We start from the raw sequence: 17,875 nt of genomic DNA, 5'->3' as shown, positions 1-17,875 counted from the left end.
CATAAATCTTGTATATGTAATTCCAACTACTACACATCAGTCATGTTCCATTAAATCTTCCTTCTAAGCATCTCTCTTATCCCCTATCCTAATATTGAGCATCATCTCCAATTGTCTGGATTATCTAATGGTCTTCTATTGGCGCTCGACTGACTTCAACTGCTCTTCCTTCAAACCACCCTGAAGATTACCACCAGCATGACTTCCCCAAACCATACCTTAACTGTGCCAAAAGATGTAGTGGTTTCCTAGTCCCCGTCTGACATTAAACACAAAACATGTAGTACAGAACCTCCCTCTCACAGGCCTTATGCAGGAAGTACATCAGGCTCATTTCCCATCTTATAGTCAATTTGTCCAACCTTCTTTTGAGCTAACCTATGAAATAATAGCTCCTTCTTGATGCTAACCCCAACCTTTCATCCCATCCTCTCATCACTCCTATACAATTATTCATATTCCTTTTAACATTTTGGTTTTCCTTATCCACTCCTACCCTAACTTTTAACACTGGTACCCAGCAGGTACTGATTGAAATACACATTAAGTTAAAAGATACTTCTTCAAGACAGGATATCCTGGTCAGCCATTCCAACATTCATAAAAAATATCAAATTGGCGGAGAGCTAAAAAGCTCCTAGAACACTGATTAACCTCCATAATCTCCTGTAACATTTAAATACTTGATTTCCAGCAATTTTACTTCTGGTATTTCACATTTCAAGCACCCAGCCAATTACAGCTACTGACTACAGACAGAGGGCACACTAATAAATTGATCACTTGGTTTATCTAGATGTTCCACATAAAGCATCACCACTCTCCACCCCTAGAGAACCTCTTTGGCTCTAGATCACAATCCATTCAGTCTATCTCTTCCTAGGTGTCCTGAGCTTACAGTTAAAGAAAGGAGTAAGACTGAGTGGAAAAAACAGAGAAATGTATGGAGGAAGAAATATACACATATGCAAAGGATTGTTTACCTTAAGTAAAATGCAATCACCCTGTCTTCCGACCCCAACATTACCATTCAAGTATTAAGTTTGGTTCTCGAACTTAATTCATTTCAGAAAACTGTTCAACAAGCGATTTGTTCAAAAACGGAATCTCCTTTGTCACCTGAGACACCTGACTAATCATACAGGTATCAGTATGAAAGGGTTGTCAAGTAGAGAATTGATACCCGAAGTTTTGTTAGACAACCAAGACATTTTTTCCACAAACAAGTGGTTGAGAACCACATTGTTCAAGAACCAAGACATTTAAGAACTGAGGTTTAACTGTACTATGCTTCCAAGTATTCATTTCAATCCAAATATTTTTGGAGTTATTTTAAAACTATCTTTAGATTAAAATATATGTCATTTTACAGATATTCTATCAAATTAACTCTTAAAAACTCTTAAAAGCAATTATTAAAAACACCAGCATCCTAATGGCAAAATTTTGCAATTAAGAAAACAAACAAATAAACAAGAAAATAGAGAACAGGGCAAACAATAATAGCAATTACACAAAAAGAGAAATTCAAGAGGTCAAAAAACATGAAAATGTTCACTCGCACTAGGAAAATTCAAATTTCCTAACAGGAAAACTGATAAAAAGATACAGAATTAAAGTCAATGAAACATTTCTCTCTCATTAGAATGAGGGGAAAATATTCTCAATACCAAATGTAAACATGGATATAGAGCTGTGCTGTCTCATACAGTAGCTAAATACTAGGCACAAATAGCTAGCCAGAATTTGAAATGTAGCTAATCCAAATTGAGATTTACTGTTATGTATAAAATACATATGCTATTTCAAAGGTTTAATAGAAAAAGTGTGCAGAAATATATCATTAGTTTTACTGAAATTGTTTTTGATACTAGATTAAACACTTGACTTATTCTTGTTAATGTGGCGCTAGAAAAATTTAAGTTACATTTATAGCCAACACTATGTTTATATAGGACAGCACTGATAATGACAGAAAACAACAGAAACTGTTACATACCACTGGTAGAAGTACAAACTGGTGCTTTGGAGAGAAATTTGGAATAGCCTACAATTTAGCACTCCTAAGAATGTGCTTTGGAGAAACACACATATATACAAAAATACACATAAATTATATTTTAGCATTATTTACAATTACAAAAATAATGCAAATGTCCATCCAAAGAGGCTAGACAAAATGTGTTATAATCATACAATGGAATACTATGTAATACATATGAAATACTATTTTAAAAAAGGAATAGAAGAACAGGGGGGTAACAATGAGGAAAAAAGTGGGACAACTGTAACAGAAAAACAATTAAAAAAAGGAATAGAACAAAAAAATGTTAAATGAAAATGAAAAAAAGATTTCATATATGATCATGTACAAAAGCTACAAAATATCTTAAAATAGTACTATATGCTGTTCACACATAACTATAACAAACTTACATTGAGATCATAAATGTGAAGGCAGGTACAAAATTCAGGATAAAGGGAAAGAAAGGATGGAATACAGGAAGATTAATATATAGAAGGCTTCAACTATACTGGTAATGTTTTTTCTCCTAAGTTATGCTGGGTTGTGGATAGTTGGTGTTCATTATTCCTTATATATTTTTACAACTGAAATCTTTTTAACATATGAATTTGTATATCATGTATAACACTAATTTGGTGCACTTTATGCTGGGGGTATAAGCAAAAAGTCACAATTTTAACCGTGTTAAAAGTAATTATACCTTGAATAATACTATGGAGTGCAGGAGAAGCTACATATAAACACCAATTTTATACCATCACTGTCACTACAATGGGAAAAAGAAAACAATACATACATCCTAGATCAAGGGTCAGCAAATTTTTTCTCCAAAGAACCAAAAAATATGTATTATTTGGGGCTTTGCAGGACCATATGGTTTCTGTCACAATCACTCAATCCTGCCACTGCAGTGGAAAAGCTGCCATGAAAATGTGTAAACAAATGAGCACGGTTGTATTCCAATAAAACTTTATTTACAAAAACAGGCAGCAGGCCAAATTTGACCAATGAGCCACACCACAGCTGGGTGACTCAGTCAAGATCCATTCTTTAAAAATTAAATCAGTAAATCCATTAAGTGAAAGTCTGAAAGCAAAATGGATTTGCATAGTAATAAGATATGCTGTGAATAACCTGATAATTACAAAAGAGAAAATGTTCTTTGTCCACTGACAGAGCTAGCAGTCACCACCTTAACCCAGTGATCAAACTTAGCACCACATCAACGTTTTGATAGTGATACAGTTACCAAAAAAAAAAAAAAAAAAAAAAAAAACCATTAAATGTGAAACTAGTAATATGAAGGCTTCTTTGAGTGCTATAAATGATCTCTGAGGTCATGAATGGAACTAGTGTTCATTTTTACATTGGGGCACTGAAATAAATACACAAGTTGATTTGCTTTAAAATAAAATCTCATGTCACTGCAACAAGCAAGATCACATGAGACTCTGACTACATGACTCACACATGAAAACAAAAAAACATTATGCATTAAAATAAAAAACAAAGACCAAAGATCTCTCACACTTAAGTGTGCATTTGTGTGAACTCAGGAGAAATCTTTACCAAACTGGACCATCATTAGGAAAGCTGTAGAACAGAAAGAAGAAAACTAAGCACCTGCTTAGTAGCTAAATGCTATAGGACATCCTCATGCAAAAGTTTACAATGCAGGAAAACAAAAGCAGGAAAAACTTTTGAGTAATACACTGCAACTATGGAATTAAGGGAAACAGTGACAAATATACAGACAAACCAATTTGAGCACAATAAACTAAGAGTCAGATTGGCTCCATCAGCTACCTTCAACAGAACTGTCAAATAATCAGCACAGAAGTCACAGTCACACATCAGTGACAGTATATTCAGATGCTATTGATCGCCAATCTTTCAGTTATGCAATACTCACAAAACACAGAAACGGGGTCTTTTCCAAACACAAATCACAACATACATTTTATAGGTCTGCCCCAAGTTATTTAAGCCAGATTTGTTAAAGGTCCTGTTCATCCTGCTTCCATTATCTAAACCTTTCTCCCATTCTCCTGTCCAGGAACTCGTCTACTCATAGTTGAACAGTAAATAGAATCCCCTGAGGCCCCCAGCTTTCCTCATGCCTAATGTTTCTATCTTTGGCTTATTTTCAATCTTAGGTACAACGATATTTCCCCCTTTCTACTTTCTCTTTTCATATTCTAGGTTTTGTTCAGTTAAGAGAAAAACTCTTCTTCCCTCTGTTAAAAAATAGCCAAGTTCTTTCTAATCATAGCTTTTAAGCAGTGTAGAAAACACCACAGATCCCAGATTTTCCAATCATAATTTAAGTCATCCACAAATGAAACAGCTGTAATTTAAACTGAAGAGTGTGTTATCAAATGAAAAATCCATGAGGGCAGGGATTTTGTCTGTTTTGTTGACTCTCCAGCCTATATTAGAAGGCACTCAGTAAATATAACAATACTGATTAGGGCTGGGTTACCTACAGAACAAATACTAGTAAACTATACTGAATTCTTGACTTCTTTGTGGTTTGGTAGCCTGGAGTAAATCAAAGTAATGGAAAGTCTCTCATATCTAAACTTGATCTGCCCTCCCATATAGTCTATCATTTAGAATTGCTTTGAGTTAATTATTTTCTCTTTGTAAGGGACTACAAAAGGTCACCTGTGTTCAACAGATAAGTCAGTTCTTAATTCAGAGTTGACTGCTTTCATCATCAGAAGGGAAAAGCAACTCGTTGCCAAGAAAGGTTAAGCACATATGAGCAATACAGATACTCTTAGATTCTCCTACTCAGAAGGGCATCTATTAACTATCCCTTTTCAATGTTAGGAGTACACTTATATATACCTACGTCAAGAAAACAAAATGCAATTAGATTTAAGAATAAGTGACATTACTCTCAAGCTTTACAGTGCTTTGAAATCCTTCAGAACTTCTTAAATCATACTTGTATGCTCTTTATCAAACCTGCTTCTTCTCAGGTACAGTAGTCTTCCCTGATCTGCAAAGGACATGTTCCTAGACCCCAAGTGGTTGCCTGAAGCCACAGATAGCACTGATTCCTATACATACTTTTTCCTGTGCGTACCTATTGTAAAGTTTATAAATTAGACACAATAAGAGATTAACAACAATAAAAGAACAATTATAACAATAAACTGTAATAAGTTATGTGTGGTATCTCTCTCGAAACATCTTATTGTACTGTGCTCACCCTTCTGATGATGATGTGAGATAATACAATTCATAGGTGATGAGATTAAGTGAGGTAGAGATGCTCAACATAAGGATAATTTACACACCAGGAAATGGCTCTAGATTTCATCATGCTATTCAGAATGGTGCGCAATTTAAAACTAATTGTCTCTCTCTGGAATTTCCATTTAATATTTTGGGGTATTCTCCAGTTAATATGACCACAAGAAATTCAAACTGCACAAAGCAAACCGTGGATATGGGGGGAGTATTGTATGTACTACCTAGCAATGAAAATCTATTCACTTGGTTTTTTTTCTTATACCATAATTTTTATTATACTTGATAACATAACCACATTATAAAAGGTTTCCATGAAGAAAAAGGTTTTTCATGTTTCTATTAAATGCAGTTTTCATTGACAAACTATTTTGAAGTAGAGGACGTTTTATATAGACAAAACATAATACTACCAACAGGCCTTATCCTCCCTGTATCACTGCCAATAATTGGTCCCATCCCTAAGAGTAAGGTAAGTTCCTTAAATGATATTCATAGAAATCTGCCAATGTTTGTCTCTCTCTCTCTCCTTTAAATATCAGACCATGTTAGAGTGGATCTTCTTTTTGTTCAAAAAGATGTAAAACAAGTTTTCCAACTGTTATGCTTCTAAACATTAAGATCTTTTAATTTTTAGGAAACAAATCAATTTAAAGCTAATAAATATAATCTTGATACTTCAAGATACGCCAAAAGAAAACTTAAGATTCCATTTTCTTATTAGCAAGTGAATATTAAACTACTTAGTAAATCGCCCTGGCTGGTGTGGCTCAGTGGATTGAGCACGAACCAAAGGGTCGCCAGTTGGTTCCCAGTCAGTGCACATGCCTAGGTTGTGGGCCAGGTCCCCAGTTGGGTGTACATGAGATGCAACGACACACTGATGTTTCTCTCCCTCTTCTTCTCCCTCCCTTCCCCTCTCTCTAAAAATAAACAAAATCTTTTAAAATAAAAAAATTAAAAAATAAACTATTTAGTAAATCATAAAAGCTTTAAATTGGTAAACTGTGCTTTAAATATTACAAACCATGTTAAATGTCTAAAAATATTAACAAGTTAAAATATGACAATTGTTAGGATAACTTTGTAAGTTAAGTAAGGTGTATATTATGGCAAGAAATAAGATACTGTAGATGTGGTCACAAATTAGCTGCAATAAATAAAAATTTACTGGAGGACTCCTGTGTCATGATTTACCATTCAGAGCAAAATATTTGTTTGTTAATAACATTAAATTGAAGGGGAGAAATAAAACATCCTGAAATTTAAGTGAAAACTTAAAAAAAAAAAAGGTATGAGTTATCACATGGTATTTGTTTCCTAGGTTGCTTGATGGTACTAACAACTAAAACTTAAAATCTTTACATAGCTTGAGAAATGAAACTGTAGTATATAGACTACACTTTTGGAATACTTCATAACATTATCAAGAATTTAGTGAAGGCTTCTTTTAACCATAACAATGATTCAACTACCAGATCGAATCACTCTAGTTAGTCTAAATGGTGGTTTTCTTTGGTGGGTGGGTGGGGGAATACAGTTGGAATGTTGAAAAATGTAACCCAAGTCAAATCTACACAAAAAAGTAAAATCACATTAGAAAAGTTTCATTTGAAAAAAGATTCCAAAATGGCTAATCAGAGATATTAGCGTACTTAAATTAATCTAAAAGACCAAAAGTTATTTTATTTTATATCAATGTTTTGATGTAAACATGTGTTACTAACAAAAACAAAACCAGATCATGAAGCCAATGTACCCTTTTCTTTATACTTGTTAGATCTGCTACTGGAAGCTGGTCACAAGCTCTCTCATTTTATTTTCTACGACACTCAAGCAAAAATTACAAAACCAGTATTTCCAAAATCTACCCAATTTTACTTTCACTGTTTGGTTTGAGTACAGGATAGTGAGATAGGAAGTAGTCTAGGTTATAATTCCAGAGTTTACCCAGTTTGTAGGAATATTATCTCATTTTGCCCAATTAAGTAGGTCTCAATCCACAATTCTGCTGATACTATATATTCGGCCTGTCCGAAAAAGTCCAGCCATTGTTAATATAACGAGAACAGTTTGTGAGATGTGACCCAGCAGCCTAGGAGAGTGGACTGTAATGTGCTTGCGTGAACAATGACACCTTCACTGCACTAGTCAATGGGTGTGGTAGGTGCCACTGAGTAAGCATGTGTACTGTGCGGCCGGCCACATTCAAAATGACTGAGTAGAGTAACAAATACACATCAGATTTTGCGTTAAGCCTTAACATTCCTCTGCAGAAACTGTTCGGATGAGTCAGAAGGCTGCAGCTGTGGGCAACTGGTGATTGGCAGCTTCATCATGACAACATGCCCGCTCATGCTTCAAGTCTCGTGCAGTTTTATGGTGAAACATCAAATCACCCAGGTGACTCAGCCCCCTACAACCCAGATATGGCACCCTGGGACTTCTGGCTTTTCCCAAAACTAAAATCATCTCTGAAAGGGAAGAGATTTCAGACCATCAATGAGATTCAGAAAAATACAATGGGGCAGCTGATGGCAACTGGGAGAACTGCGTGAGGTCCTAAAGCGCCTACTTTGAAGGGGACTGAGATATCACTGTCCTATGTACAATGTTTCTTGTATCTTCTTCAGTAAATGTCTGTTTTTCTTATTATATGGCTGGATACTTTCTGGAACGAACACACACACACACTTTCTACAATAAAACTTTAAAGCTAGTATTATAAATAGCAGTATTATTTCATTCCAAATTCTAAAGTTAGTTCACTTAAGGAAAAAAAAAGTATCAAGTAAAATAGAAAAAAAAAAAAAAATCACTGAAAATAGAAATAATTCCCCTAAATTCTCTTATCATTAATTATAATTTTACATTTTAAGCTAAGTACTGTATTATTTTAATCGTTTCCTTTTGAAATTAAAAAAAAATTATTATAAATAAACTGTGATGTTACCAGTTGCTTCCCAACTAATTTTTGCTTAAATCCATCAACTTATGAAAGGCATTTTTCACAGGAAAAGTAAAATACCATGTGTTATATTTTAGTAAGTTAATTTTATTCATCTTATTAATATCTTATAAAAGACCACTGTCGAGTTAGAATTATACTACTTTACTTTTTAAAATTTTATTAATTTATTTTTAGAGAGAGGGGAAGGGAGGGGGAAAGAGTGAGAGAAACATCAATGTGTGGATGTCTCTCAGAAGCCCCCAACTGGGGACCTGGCCCGCAACCTAGGCATGTGCCCTGACTGGGAATTGAACTGGTGACCCCTTGGTTCACAGGCTGGTGTTCATCCAATGAGCCATACCAGCCAGGGCTATTTTACTTTCTATGCTAGGTCATGTCACAGAATATTCAATTATATATAATACACAAATATTCATGTAATGTAGATAATATGCGTAACTGACATCAATGAATGTGGGGGGAAAATCACTCTCAGTATCATGTGCAATAAAAGAAATATTTGCCAACCCATTTACAAGGGCATGTTTACAATCCTTCCACTATTGGCTCAGCCAGTTTTTAATGAATTACCACAATCACTAACTATCCACAGCAAATTCTACTCTTCCAAGAGTGCCAAGATAGTTTATCAGGACTGTATTTCAATTCAAGACTCCTCTAAAAATGTACATTATAGCCCTGGCAAGTGTAGCTCAGTTGGTTGGAGCACTGACCTACAACTGAATGATTGCAGGTTTGATTCCCAGTCAGGGCAATTAAGATTCCTGGTCTGGGGGCATGTATGGAAAACAACCAGATCAATATTTCTTTCCCTCCCTTCCGTTCTCTCTCTTTAAAAAGAGGGGTGGGGGTGGGATGGGGGTAGTGGGGGGTGGGCAATGAAAAAATGTCTTCAGGTGAGAATTAAAACAAAAAGGACATTATAGGAAAATAAACTTCCAAAAAGTGCCACTCTTTCTGACCACATCAACTTGTGAATCAGGTGTTCTTAGAAGCACAGATGTTTAGACACTACACCATTCCTTCAGATGTTTGGTGATAATATGTGAATTACTAACATAAAATTTTATTTACTGAAATGACTATCAGGTAAACTGAAAAGGCTTTTTCACCTATTCCTGGAATTGTCATAGAAATCAGACACCTAGTGTAAAAAAACAGGTGCTGAAAGCTCTGCGGGTCACCTCTAAGGGAATAATCACAACATGTGAACAAATCCAAAGGTTAATATATAAGAAACTGGGCAGATATTAACTACTGCGTATGAGACCAAATAAAAATACTATTCCATGCTAACAATGCAACAACATAAAGAACCACTGCAAAAACTGTGATAAGACTTTATGAAAGCGAAAATAAATGAAGAGGAGAAAACACAAACAACAAGCATTAAAGACGATAAAGAAAACAATGAGAGAAAGTAAGAAGCTCGGTAAAATTCAGGATTATCCCTGAAAGAAAATCTATTAACTAAAACCAACCAAACAAAAAAAACTGTTCCAAATACTTTTAAAAGTTCTACTGAAACAACATTTGCCTATAGGAGGCCTAAAAAAAATTCTTTTAAAAATTATCATTTTAATAGCACAACTTCAACTACATTAAAAAAAGAAAAAGCCCGTACACTTGGAAAGGACTACTATAATTAGAGTAACTTGCCTATTTACTTAGAAATGCTCTATTTAAAAGTAGGCCAACAATAGGAACTTCTCTGTTGCACCACAGAAGTAAATTAAATAATGTCTATTAAAATTCAGTGTCCACGGTATGTTTCTCCATCTCCTAGAACATATTGCCTTACACTGCCTACCCTGAACAATTTACCACTTCTGCATCCATGCAGTAGCTCAATAAAACGAGTTCCTGTGTTAATCCCGCAATAAACCTCAGTAATTCTCACATCACAGGAGCTGTAAACGTTTGTTAACAGAAAAAGAATGTTTTTCCCAAAATAGCTACACAACACTAAGACTACTCAAATTCCTAAATAATCCTTTTACAAGATTCCTGCCAACTTTATTTTGATACATTAAACATGTGGAGCCTATTTTAAAAGGTCTTGTAACTGGTAGCTGTGACTTCATCAAAACAGCTTCCTAGCTGTTCCTATAATGTCTTGTTTTCAAAGTTTTCAAGTTGTTTTTAAGCTAACTTGAATACTGATGAGTCTGGACCCCTATCAAACACTAAAGAGGCATTTTTGCCGAATAAGATGGGCAAAATGCTCTAGTTCTGCTAAATCTGACATTAGAGGTCATGCAACTCAAAAACTAAAATAACTATTTTCGACACTCATTGAGCTTTTCATTTTAAATATTACTTCAGTGTTATTTTCACACTCTATGTCTGATAATATAACTTATTTTTTTATGGATGGTAGGATCCGTTACAATTTTTTTTTTTTTAAACTGATCTGCCACAAAACGCTGACGAGTCTATTCTTGATGGTCTTCTGGTAGATATGGGGTAGTAATTTCATTTAAAAACTTCTCTGGTTAAAAAGAATGACATACGAAAAGGACGGCGGGGGAAGGCAAGGAAAAGCAGCCCGGAGTCTGCTGAGAAGAAAAAGAGAAATGATTTGAAGCCACTAAGGGGAAGGAGGTGGTGAGACGCAGGCACAGAAGAGGGAGAGAGATTTAATGAGGAAGTGAAGTGAAGCGCAAAGTAGGGCAGAAGCTGAGGAAGAAACAAATGGGAAAAGGTAGTGTTTTCCAATAGGCATGCACCAGGAAGGAGTGAGTTAAGGACTGGGGTTGCCCCAGTGCTTCCGATGTTCGCAGACTGAAGCAGAACAGGGGCAGGCAGCCTACTTCCAGGCCTTGGAGCGAACTAGAATCCCTACCACCAGCCTCTCCCAGCCTCGGCAGAGCGCGGAGGCGGCGGTGGGGAAGGGGCCTACCCAGGAGCCAGGCCCGGCGCTCCGCTCCCCGCGACCCCCCGGCACAGGAAAAACGAAAATTAGGCAGGCAGAGGCCGCGGCCGCAACTCGCCGGCACCCCGAAAACGGTTCGAGGCCTCGGCGTTGCCCTCGAGCGGGTTTCCCTGCGGCACGGCGCCAAGCGGCCTTACCTGGAGCGAGGGAGGGACGCGAGGTCTAGGGCGTCCGCTCACGCCGCCGCAGAGCCCCACCGCTGCACTCAGCCCAGGCTTCCAACGGAGGAGCGACGTTGCCTCAGACGCCGCTTCCCCCTCGGGGTCTCGGCCACCGCCTGCGCCACCTCAGGGGCTGTTTACACCGTCGGGCCCCGCACGCCGCCGCCGCCGCCGCTGCTGCCGCCTTCTCTCCACCCTAGCGCCGTTGCCGATTCGGCCGCCGCCACCTCCTCCGCCGCAGCCTCGTCTCTCTGGAGCATCTTCCAGCCACCAAACCCTGAGAAACAGAGACTCCAACCGCGCCGGCAAGAAACTCCCCCGCAACTGCAAGGGGGACAAGGCGGTCAGAGCACCGGCGGCTTTTCCGCCATTGAGCAGCAGCCGCTCCGCTCCTTCTGCAACCCCCTCCCCGCACCCCGTCCTTCCCCGCCCCTCATCAGGCCCCGCCCCCTGTTTCATCCCATTGGGACGCCGCGCGGTCTCTCGCTGTCCTCCGTTTGCTGAGAAGGCCGTCACTCACCGCCTTACCGCCCACTCCGGCTGCCTCTATAATAGGTACTGATTTTTCCCCGCCCACAATCGTTCCATTGGATATCGGTGACCACCTTCAATTGGCAAGGTCAACTATCCATCAAACACCGCCCACTGAGTGAGACCCAACCCTTCATTACCATTTACTTCATTCAGCCACTCCTCTGCCCTACCTACCAGACCGCCCAGGCCAACCCACCCTACCAGTATAAGTAGAAATCGCCTTCAATCAAGTAACACCCACCTGCGCTCCGCCTCGTAAAGCCGAGTCAGAGCGCTTCTCTTTTCTTATTGGTCGAAAGGGTGGTCCGAGCCCTCAGTCATTGGCTTCCTCTATTGTCCGTCACTGAACCAATTTCCAAGTCCGTCACACCGGCTTTTTTTAAATGAACGCGCAAAAGGCGGGGAAGTATCCGAAAAGCGATTGGCTAGTCTTCGAAAACGGTCAAACCTATTGAGGTTGTGCAGATCCTTACAGTTCTACGAGAACCATGTCTCTCTGTTTTTGACCTCTAAACCTTGAGTAAAACAAGAATCATTTAGAAGCCAACGGGCTGTCCAGTTATAGGGTGGAGGCCTAGTCCCACCCGGAATTGCGGTGGGTTGGCTGCTGATTGGCTAACAAAGTCTGCTAGGCCCTCATTGGAGGTGACAAGCGTCTTTCTTAGGCAGAGTCGGGAAGAGATGGCGCAGACGAGGACAAGGGGAGGTCTGGGGAGTGGCGGTTGTTTTGCTTCAGCCAGCGGGTGTGGCGCACGCGAGAGGGGGAAAATCGGAAGGCAGGGCTGGGGGGAGGTGTTGCGGGGTGCGGAAAAGCCCGGATGTGCCCTAACAATGAAATCATCGCGGACCAATCAGAGCAACTGAGCTGGGATACCTGCCTGACCTGTCCTCAGAAAGGGAAAAGAATTGAGTTAGTGAGCGGGAAATTGAGGTATCAGAGGAGGCCAAAGACGACCTGAGAAGAGGGAATAAGTGATCTCTTCAGGAGTATGTGCTGTTAGTGGTAGTTTTTATTCCTACTAGGCCCGCACCGTCTGGCATTTAGCCCTTGCCATTTCCGTGTTTCGTTTCTCAGCCAACATTGACTTAAAACTTTCAGCCTAGTCTTTGATAGTCACTCGTTCATTCCACAGTTACTTAGCGTCTGCTATTTGACAGACACAGTACGTGAAGCTAGAGATACAAAAGTGAATCAGGCAATCCCAATACAATATGGTAGGTGCTATAATTGAGACGTGCAAGAAATGGTGATGACATAAAGGATCTAACCTGTGGATAGGTTTACTGAGGAAGGCTTCTCACAGACACAGGATGAGTGTAAAATGAATGATTCGATAGGCAAGTAAAAGAACGGGACATGATTTCTTCAGTAATCGAATTAGACTTAAAGGTACTGCTAGGTTAATTCCCCCCAAAAGAAACAAAAGTAAAGAGTAATGAAGACATTCTAATAGTTTAGGATAATGTTTTGTTTTGTTTTTTAAAAGAAAATGCCCTGAAAAAGGATTTTTAAACTTATTCATTCTTTTGGGTGAATTGGTTTGGGAAGCCAATTTAAGCTAAGACCCAAGAGACTGCCATTCAGCTTAGGGGATGTGGATGCTTTGGAGAGAAGGGCAAATACAGGAAGAGGACAATTGCCCAGGCGATGGTGAGGATGGCAGAAATAAAGTCTTGATTACAATTCAGATTTTTGGGTCTACTCCTCAAGTTTGTATAAGGATAATGTTTCTAAAAGCATGATAACCACCAGCATCAGAATCACCAGGTCCACTCACACCTATAATATTGGGGACTCGGGGGACAAGACTTAGAAAGGTGAATTTTAAAATAATTCCCAAGTACTTTTTCTGTACATCAATGATTGAGACCCTCTAGCATAGGTAATTAGGGCACCATAAACTAAAATTCAGTGTCCCCACTATTGCATGTTGGAAAGAAAAATAATGAAGAAAAAAGTAGTCCCTTTTATTATGACTTGGGCATCAAGAGTTCTCAGGAAATATTTCTTAAATGATCTATAGAATAAAATGTCTTAAATCACACTCCTTTGCCTGACACACTATATAGGGGGAAGAGACTCCTTATATAGGGGGAAGCAGGACTCCAAGGACTCCTGCTTCCAAAATAGGAACCTAAAAATCATAAAATCAGAGACATCCGGGGACCCTTGACTTGACAATCAAAGCAACCTCAGAAGCGCATCAGAGAAGCTTCTTGGTCTCCTTATTTCCTTCTCCCTTTTCTTTGGTTGATCTCAAAACTAACATAAAGCACAATCATTTAGGTGGGCTAATGATTGATTGCACATCATTCTTTCAATCATTAAACACGAAAATATTAAATACTGTTCCATATTATAATATAACAGATAAGAAGAGTTATTTAGATTAACTTTGTTGTATGCTTTATTTGATTAAAACACTAAACACTAAGGCCCAAAAGATTCACAACTTTAAAAGGAAAATTAGTATGTGTCATGATAAATACAGGGCTGGGCAAAAGTAGATTTACAGTTGTTTGTATGGAAAAAGACATGCAGGTTATGATTATTACAATAGTTTTATTAACTCAAAAGAATGTGACGATGGCACAGGAAACCCACTTTTGCCCACCTCTGTATATAATGTATCATAAACATTGAATGACATCATAGTGGACTCTGCTACTAACTAGATGTGTGACTTGGGCTTGTAACTAAGCTCTCTGAGGCTTTAGTTTGTTCTTATACAAAATGGAAATTTTAACATCTTCAGATGCCAAATTAAGAGACTAGGAGCTCTTAGTAATCAAAGCACTCCCTAATTTAAAATGGGAAGAATGTTGAATATAATGTAGAAAAAGGTTCTGATTTTGCCAATATTGGTTACAGTACTCTGATTTTCTTTTTTAAATAAGATACCAAATATTAATTTTCTCCAAACAAATTTGGGTGCCTCAGTTTTGCTGGTGCACTGAGTCCACACGCTCAGTCACTAATAATCCAGTGCTGCCTACTTCACACAATTATTTCAAAGATTAAATGAGATATGGTATAGAATAGCACCTAATACAGGGCCTGTCACTGTTGAATTGGAATCTCTATTTGTCCCATAGAAGAAATTTCATTTATCCAGTCAGCATAGTTATGTGCCTGTTATATGCAGATCACTGTGCTCTTCCTGACAAGGAGTTTCAGTGCCAGACTTCAAGTAGTTTGATTTGAGTAGATTGATCCAGTCATTTTTTAACCACTGGAGTGTCCCACTAATAAGTCTGTTTTCTTTGTTTAAAAAGAAGTTCACCAATTGCACTCCACAAATATTAAGCATTCACTGTGAACCAGGTACTATGGTAGATGATAGGCACTACTGCCTTTGAAATTAATTGTGGTATTGTGATATAATAAAAATATATATTTGGTTTTCATCCCTGGTTCCTGGCACAAAGCTTGTATAACCCTTGTAGTTTTTTGAGTGATAGGGCTGAGAGGAACGTTCTTGCTATTCGTAACAAGCCCACTTGAATCATACTTGAATTTATGCTAATGAGGTAACTCTTGGAGGATGGGGGCTGGTTGCCAGAGGAATCAACCATCAACCATGTAATGAGATGGATAGAACTTTCAGCCCCATTCCCGACTTCTGGGGAGAGGAGAGGCGCTGGGAATAAACTTAATCACCCATGACTAATAATGTGATCAATCATGCCTGCTTTATGAAGCCTCGATAAAAATCCTATGCGACTGGGTTTGGAGAGCTCCTGGTTGGTGAGCACATGGAAGCTTCAAGCCCCTCCATACCTATGTATTTCTTCCATTTGGTTGTTCTTAATCGTATCCCAGCAATAGTAAGTAAAGTGCTTTCCTGAGTTCTGTGAGCTGTTCCAGCAAATTGCCGAACTAAAAGAGGGGTTTGTGGTAACCCCTGATTTATAGATGCTTGGTCAGGAGTGCAGGTCACAATTTAGGACTTGTGATTGGCTTCCGAAGGTGGGGGCAGCCTAGTGGGACTGAGCCTTTATATCTATGGGGGCTGTGCTAACTCCAGGTAGTGTCAGAATTGTTTAACAATGTGAGGAAAATAACCCACAGATTTGTTTTCAGAAGTGTTGTGAACATAGCAGGGAACAAGTTTTCATTTTATTGACGATTATTACTTTCTTAGAAAGGATCAACACTGACTTTCATGAAACCATGCATAGTTTCTCTTCAAAGAGCTTCTCAAACATTTCTAGTGGAGGCCTCCTTAGCACCGAGGCCTTTTTATCCCTAGGTGCCTGGGAATTTAGCAAGAATTGGGCCACATGTGTGAAAAATTATCTTGAAAATCTATAAGAATTTTGCCCTCTGCTCCATTTTACTCATGTCAATATTTAAATATTGTTAAAAATCCTTATCATCGTTAGGGGGATAGTCTTTTGTATTAGTTAGAAATATGTCTGGGCCCTGGCTGGTGAGGCTCAGTGGATTGAGTCAAAGGGTTGCCAGTTCTATTCCCAGTCAGGGCACATGCCTGGGTTGCAGGCCAGGTCCCTGGTTGGAGGTGAGTGAGAGGCAAACACACTTGATGTTTCTCTCCCTCTCTTTCTCCTTCTCTTCCCCTCTCTCTAAAAATAAATAAAGTCTTAAAAAAATAAATAAATATGTTTGGCTACAACTAACAGTAAACCTAAACATTGGCTTAAATAATTGGAGGGTGTGAAATGGCATTTTTCCACATAATAAGCAAGACATCTGGAGGCCAACAGTGATGTTAGGGTCAGTGCTTTTACGATTATCTTGTTGCCCCAAGATTGCAGGATGTTTACTGAAGCTTCAGATAAAATGTGCCTCCCATCTCCTTGGCACCTTGGAGCGGCCATAGCCATTTGCTTAACTAAAAAACTAGAATTTTGCAAAAATATAGACAGTGTCCTTCATCACTAATTTTTAAAAATTATTTTATTTATTTGTTTTTAGAGAGAGGGGAAGGGAGGGAGAAAGAGAGGGAGAGAAACCTCTTGCATGCACCTCTACTGGGGACTGAACATGCATCCCAGGCATGCGGCCTGGACCAGGAATTGAACCAGTGACACTTCACCTTGTGGGACGACGCCCAACCAGTCAGGGCCATCGCTAATGTTTTCATCGTTTTAGAAAATAGTTATGTTTCATCAAAAAAATGCTATTTATATGAACACATACTAGGTTTTTATTTAATGAATTAATATAAGTTTTTTAATTTTTCAATTTTAATTTCTAGTACATGTTTATAGATATAACCCACACAAACAAAAGTTCTTTGGCTGCTCAATAATTTGTAAGAGTGCACAGGGAGCCTGAGACCAAACCATTTGAGATCTGCTCTAAATTATACTCCACCTAAGGCTAGCTCCAAAGGTAAGCCAGCTTTTGTCAATTTAATGAGCTGGGAAAGAGGAGGACGGGAAGAAAAGGGTGACCTAGAAGATAAAATGCTTGCCTTTCCTTCCTTTCCTTTCTTCCTCTTTAACTTTTTTAATGCCTTTTCTGATTTCCTTTCTCTATTGAATTGTTAGAGCGCTTTGCTGCTCCAATTCTAGAACACTTACCCTATCCTGCCTCATATTTTAATTATTTAGGTAGTTTATTGTTCTAACATTCTACCATCAGTGAAGGACATGTATATGAGCATGTCTGCACACACAAGCACATGTGTACACACATGCATGCACACACAGGATAAGAAGGTCTTAACCTGAGGTCCACAGAATCCAGGGGGATTGAATTTGTAGGTTCATGAACTTGAACGGGAAAAAAATTACACATTTATTTTTACTAACCTCTACTGAAATTTAGCATTTCTTTCTTATGAACGTAGACAACAAACTACAGCAGCACCATTACTGGACTAAAGGGATCCATTTGCTTGTGCATATCAAAGCCCAATAAAACACAAACATGAGTTTGTAGCAAAGAGAGTTGAGGTTTATTTAAGGAAATGGCACCAAGCCTGGGGTCACAAGTAAGCTAATGCTCTAAGACCTGG

The 17,875-nt window shown here is 38.6% G+C and overlaps 1 protein-coding gene across 4 annotated transcripts in view; it reads right to left on the bottom strand.

Moving 5' to 3' along the window:
- The window catches only part of PPM1B (protein phosphatase, Mg2+/Mn2+ dependent 1B), a 65,803-nt gene extending 54,045 nt beyond the window's left edge, over positions 1-11,758 (bottom strand). For all 4 annotated transcript variants that reach the window (XM_090281229.1, XM_090281230.1, XM_090281228.1 and 1 more), the window contains exon 1: positions 11,331-11,758. The gene's annotated coding sequence lies outside the window, so the exon portion shown is untranslated. The remainder of the gene's footprint in view (positions 1-11,330) is intronic.
- Between the last annotated feature and the right edge of the window lie 6,117 nt (positions 11,759-17,875).

This window comes from Furipterus horrens, unplaced genomic scaffold (assembly GCF_987537825.1).
Source record: "Furipterus horrens unplaced genomic scaffold, mFurHor1.1.pri manual_scaffold_6, whole genome shotgun sequence".
Lineage (NCBI taxonomy): Eukaryota > Metazoa > Chordata > Mammalia > Chiroptera > Furipteridae > Furipterus > Furipterus horrens.
Note: the sequence above shows the minus strand (reverse complement) of the source record. Positions and strands in the feature narration are given on the sequence as shown.